Here is a 6,000-nt window from a genome sequence, read left to right as displayed (position 1 = left end):
ATTCGATTTTGTCGTTCTTCTTTGAAACATTCACATTAGGTATATGAATTTTTAAATGATATGTATATAGAGTTAATTTTATATCTTTTATAAGTTTTCGTTTACAAATTTAGATGTGCATATATTTTAGAAGGACAGCAATATTGACGGTAGTCTTTATTATATCGCTAATATATATTTACAAGAAACGTCTTAAATCGGGTAGGTCCATGAAATTAGGCATTTCCCAAAGACAGGAATATTTATGTTTACATGACTTTATTATATCACTAAAACGCTTCCAAGAACAGAATTAAATCAGGTAGAAGTTTAGGTACATGTAATTGGGACCGTTCATTAGCATATAATTTTCCTCACTCTTTAATATTTTGGTATTGTATTGGTATTTAATATTTTGGAAAATACGCTTGACAATTAATTGCTATTTTAAAAATCCATTTTGTTAAACTTATCTATATTCAGAACTTAATAATTCTTTTGTACAATAAAAATAGTTTGTTTGTTCCGGAAAAACGTATTACGAAGGTATTATTAGTTTTGTCCCATCAAATATCTTACTGATCATCGCCTTTATTCAGTATAATATGTTTTAGCTGTACCTACTAAATAGTGCGCAACACTGTCGTTTAGTTAAAATTTCAGTAACCAATCATCAACTTCAAAGGCGGTTCTTATACAATTTCGACATGCCTCATAATATGCAAATTAGATACCTTCCGAAATGACGGTACCTCTATACTAGGAAATATCTTTTTGACTTGAAAATTCTGGTAGGATTGGAGGACCCTTAAGCTAGCGGGGACACATGAGCGGAATCCAATTTAACCTACGTAATATTTTTTCACCAATTTTTCACTAATTTATTACCACCCTAATAATTTTTCACCACCAAACCAACCTTAAGGGGAGCGATTCTGCTGGCTTAAGATTCAAGCTAGCAGAATTCAAAAAAAAAACTTTTTGTTAATGGCATATTTTTTCACCAATTTTTCACTAATTTATTACCACCTTAATAATTTTTCACCACCAAACCACCCTTAATGGGAGCAATTCTGCTGGCTTAAGGTTCAAGCTAGCAGGATAATAAAATAAAAAATCTTTTTGTTGATGGCATATTTTTTAACCAATTTTTCACTAATTTATTACCACCCTAATAATTGTTCACCACCAAACCAACCTTAAGGGGAGCGATTCTGCTGTCTTAAGGTTCAAGCTAGCAGAATTCAAAAAAAAAACTTTTTGTTGATGGCATATTTTTTCACCAATTTTTCACTAATTTATTACCACCCTAATAATTTTTCATCACCAAACCCCTCTTAATGGGAGTGATTCTGCTGGCTTAAGGTTCAAGCTAGCAGAATTCAAAAAAAAAAACTTTTTATGTTGATGGCATATTTTTTCAAAAATTTTTCACTAATTTATTACCACCCTAATAATTTTTCACCACCAAACCACCCTTAATGGGAGCGGTTCTTCTGGCTTAAGGTTCAAGATGGCAGCATTAAAAAAAAAACTTTTTGTTGATGGCATATTTTTTCACCCATTTTTCACTAATTTATTACCACCCTAATAATTTTTCACCACCAAACCACCCTTAATGGGAGCGGTTCTTCTGGCTTAAGGTTCAAGATGGCAGAATTAAAAAAAAAACTTTTTGTTGATGGCATATTTTTTCACCCATTTTTCACTAATTTATTACCACCCTAATATTGTTTCACCATTAAACCATCCTAGTAATTTTTCACCCCTTAACTACCCCTTGTGAAAAGTCAATAATTGTGTTAGATTAAAATTTAAGGAGAAATTTTTTTTTCAAATTTACTGTCCACTACTTATAACTGAAATAAAAAAGTGTTTTGTTAAGTTTATACTAAACTTTGACCATCCTGATAATTTTGCTCCCATAAACCTATTCGAAAACTTTCCTACTAGCTGAATATTTGAACCAGCAAAATAAGAAAAAAACGTATTTTTGAAATACCTCAGTATTCTGCTAAGTTTTTACTAATTTATTACCACCCTAGTAATTTTTCACACCTAAACTACCCCTTGTGATAAGTCAATAATTCTGTTAGGTTAAAATTTAACGTGAAAAAAATCTTTTTTTACAATTTCACTATCCTCTAGTTATAACTGACATAAAAAAGTATTTTTACCCTGATAAGTTTCCATCTCTAAACCAATCTTATTTGGAAACGTTCCTGCTAGCTTAATATTCGAGCCAGCGTAATTAAAAAAAATTATTTATGATATACCACAGAGTTTTGCTAAGTTTTTACGAATTTATTACCAACTTAGTAATTTTTTATCCCTCTACTAACCCTTAGTGGAAGTCAATAGTTCTGCTACGTTTAAATTAAAGGTGAAAAAGTTTTGTTTTATAATTTTACTAAATACTATTTATAAATAAAATAAGAAACTCTCTGGTTAGTTTTTACTATATGTTAACCAACTTCACCAATTCCACCATCTACACATTTACGCTGGTTGAATGTAAAGCAAATCTTTTCGGAAATATGAGATACTACGGTATTATGCTAGATTTGTACTAATACATTACTATCCTAGTAATTTTTCACCCTTCAACTACCCTCTATGAGGAGTCAATAATTCTACTACGTTAAAATTTAAGGTGATAAAAAATCTATTTTTATAATTTTACTGTATTCTACTTGTAACGGAAAATATAAATTGCTTGCCTCAGTTAATGGAAAACATTCAACAAGATACACATTGACGCTATGTGAATAAAAAATCTTTTTGAAAACACAAGAGTGCTCTGCTAGAATTTTACTATATTTTTACCAGCATAGTCATGTTTTTCTCAACTACCCTAATTGAAAAACATTTTCAAATGTTATTCTATACTAACTAATATTTATTTTTTCAATGTTTAAATATTAAAAATATGAAAACACTTTATCCCAAAAACTATAAATTTTACCTGTTTTAAAAAATTGACTCTGATTCGAGTCGTATTACATGGCTAAGCGAAATCGAATCGTTAGTCCCTTTTATGAATATAAAATAACTGAAATCAAGTTGAGTTTTAGTAAATACAATGGAATTTTTATATTTCACAGAATAAATTACCAGGTAAGAAATATTCAAATTGAAATAATTTTATTACGTCTATTACATTATTTATCTGATTGTAAAGGAGGGTCGTCGGGACCGTGCGCACCTATTGTTAAAAGATTTGTATTCATTAGGTAGATGAAAATTTGAAAAATAATTTAAGTATTTAATATTTAAATAAGAAGAGTATTAACGATTGGTCAAAACATAATTTTAAGATTAGTTGTATAACATAAAGGATTTATATTTGAAAACATTTTAGGATATAAATATTTTAAGTAGGTATATTCAAATGAAACCGAAATTACCGGTTGGTCAGAGCAGCTGATATAGATTATTTGCGTAGTAAAACAAATTTATATTAGCAGCATTTTAAAAATTTAAAGATATTTGTATTTTAATTCTTTGTCGATTTTTCATTCATTGTCAGTTGAATATAGGTAAAAATTTTCTTTGCTTTTTTATAAATTAATTTACGAATTAATTCTAATCTTGATATCGTCTTTTATGTCTTTTGTTTAGTATATTGTTTAAAACTAAGTCTAACTTTCCACGGTACCATCGATTCACCTAGCGATAATTCTTTTACTGGATAACGCAGAGCAGTCATTTTATTATTAAAAAGTCTATAACTGTTCTTATTCTATAAAACCGATCTTCAGGAATAACATTCGGTCCCATTGGATTATGGATGAAGATTAAGAACCTTAAAATTATAAGAAAAAGATCTCTTCCGATGTTCTGCAAAAAAGATTTTAAGTTGAATAGTGGATCTGTTTTCCAATAACCCTCCAATCTTGAAATCCGTATGTGTTAGTGTGGAAGATAATTCCCATAAATACTAGAAATTCAAATAAGGAAAGTAGTTTACATCTTTAAATGCTAGAATTTACACAAACACCAACTTCACCAACTTTTTTATATGCTAAACATTGTAAATGTACATTGCCTATTTTTTAACAAAATTTTACAACATAAAAAAGGATCATTCCCGTGAGTTGGCTGTATATCATATAGTTAAAAAACTCGAACATTGAAGTAAAACACTGTTGTGATTGGTATATTTAATTAAATTTTAAAGTTTAATTAAATTAAGTTCAAAACGTTTTCGGACTTATCAGTCCATCTTCAGTGAAATTTGTAGTACTTTTAGTAAGTAATTAATAAGTAATAGGTAAGTAGTAATTTTTAATTAAATATACCAATTATTACAACAGAAGTGTTTTTCACACACACACACTCGCACACACACCGTGTAAATGTATTGAAGTATTTTTGAAAAAACAAATCTATTTAATTTTTGTTAAAGGGGTAGTAAGGGGTGAAAAATTACTAAAGTTGTAATAAATTCGTATAAACTTAGCAGAACACTGTGGTATGTTATAAATATTTCTTTTAATTCCGCTAGCTTGAACCGTAAGCCAGCAGAATCGCTCCCCTTAAGGGTGGTTTGATGGTGAAAAAATATTAGGGTGGTAATAAATTAGTGAAAAATGGATGAAAAAATATTCCATCAACAAAAAGTTTTTTTTTTGAATTCTGCTAGCTTAAACCTTAAGCCAGCAGAATCGCTCCCATTAAGGGTGGTTTGGTGATGAAAAATTATTAGGGTGGTAATAAATTAGTGAAAAATTAGTGAAAAATTATGCTATCAACAAAAAGTTTTTTTTCTGAATTCTGCTAGCTTGAACCTTAAGCCAGCAGAATCGTTCCCATTAAGGGTGGTTTGGTGGTGAAAAATTATTAGGGTGGTAATAAATTAGTGACAAATTGGTGAAAAAATATGCCATCAACAAAAAGTTTTTTTTTTGAATTCTGCTAGCTTAAACCTTAAGCCAGCAGAATCGCTCCCATTAAGGGTGGTTTGGTGGTGAAAAATTATTAGGGTGGTAATAAATTAGTGAAAAATTGGTGAAAAAATATGCCATCAACAAAAAGTTTTTTTTTTGAATTCTGCTAGCTTGAATCTTAAGCCAGCAGAATCGCTCCCCTTAAGGTTGGTTTGGTGGTGAAAAATTATTAGGGTGGTAATAAATTAGTGAAAAATTGGTGAAAAAATATTACGTAGGTTAAATTGGATTCCGCTCATGTGTCCCCGCTAGCTTAAGGGACCTTAGGATTGGGATATAATCCTTGGCTTAGAAATTAAATATCATTGTTGTGAATATTTCTACAATGACATCAGTTGTAGGTAGGTATATATTTTGTCACCTAGTAAGAGGACCAATGTTTATTATTTATATATTGATAAATACAGGTATACCTGTAATTTTATCACAAATTTCACACCACACCTTATCCATACCAGCTGACGGTAGAGGCGCAACTTTCGAAAAAGGGGTTGGGGTTGATATAAAATAATTTTTAATATGGCTACAAACACGATGGTGGTGAAATTCAATGTTATGTGGATCCAAGTTGCTGTCTGTGTGTTTAATATTTATATAAAACCCGTAACATAGAATCGGGTACTATTAAAGATATACATATAACCATACATTAGATTATGTATAATGTACCACCACGTTTTATTATATATATATATATATATATATATATATATATATATATATATATATATATATATATATATATATATATATATATATTGTTGTACTTTTGAATGTCCATAAGCAATAAAAAACCGATATACAAATTTTATTACTTAAATAAAAATTAAAATTATTGATATTTCATAAAAACACGGGCATATAAATTTTCAAACATCCTGTATAAGACAAAATATGTATTTTAAGTTGTTCGAAGAATTGTTCATTAGGCCTCAGAGACAAGACTTTCAAATATTATCGATAAGAAATTTAAATAAGTCGGTTATTGTGGAATGGATTTACCCGGAATAAGAGTGTATATAGAAAGTGTTGAAACAATAGACCGGGATTTGCGGTGGTTTTTCTCCCCGAA

The sequence above is a fragment of the Diabrotica undecimpunctata genome, chromosome 11, assembly GCF_040954645.1.
Source record: "Diabrotica undecimpunctata isolate CICGRU chromosome 11, icDiaUnde3, whole genome shotgun sequence".
Classification (NCBI taxonomy): Eukaryota; Metazoa; Arthropoda; class Insecta; order Coleoptera; family Chrysomelidae; genus Diabrotica; species Diabrotica undecimpunctata.
The sequence above is the reverse complement of the archived record's forward strand: the minus strand, read 5'-3'. Positions refer to the sequence as shown.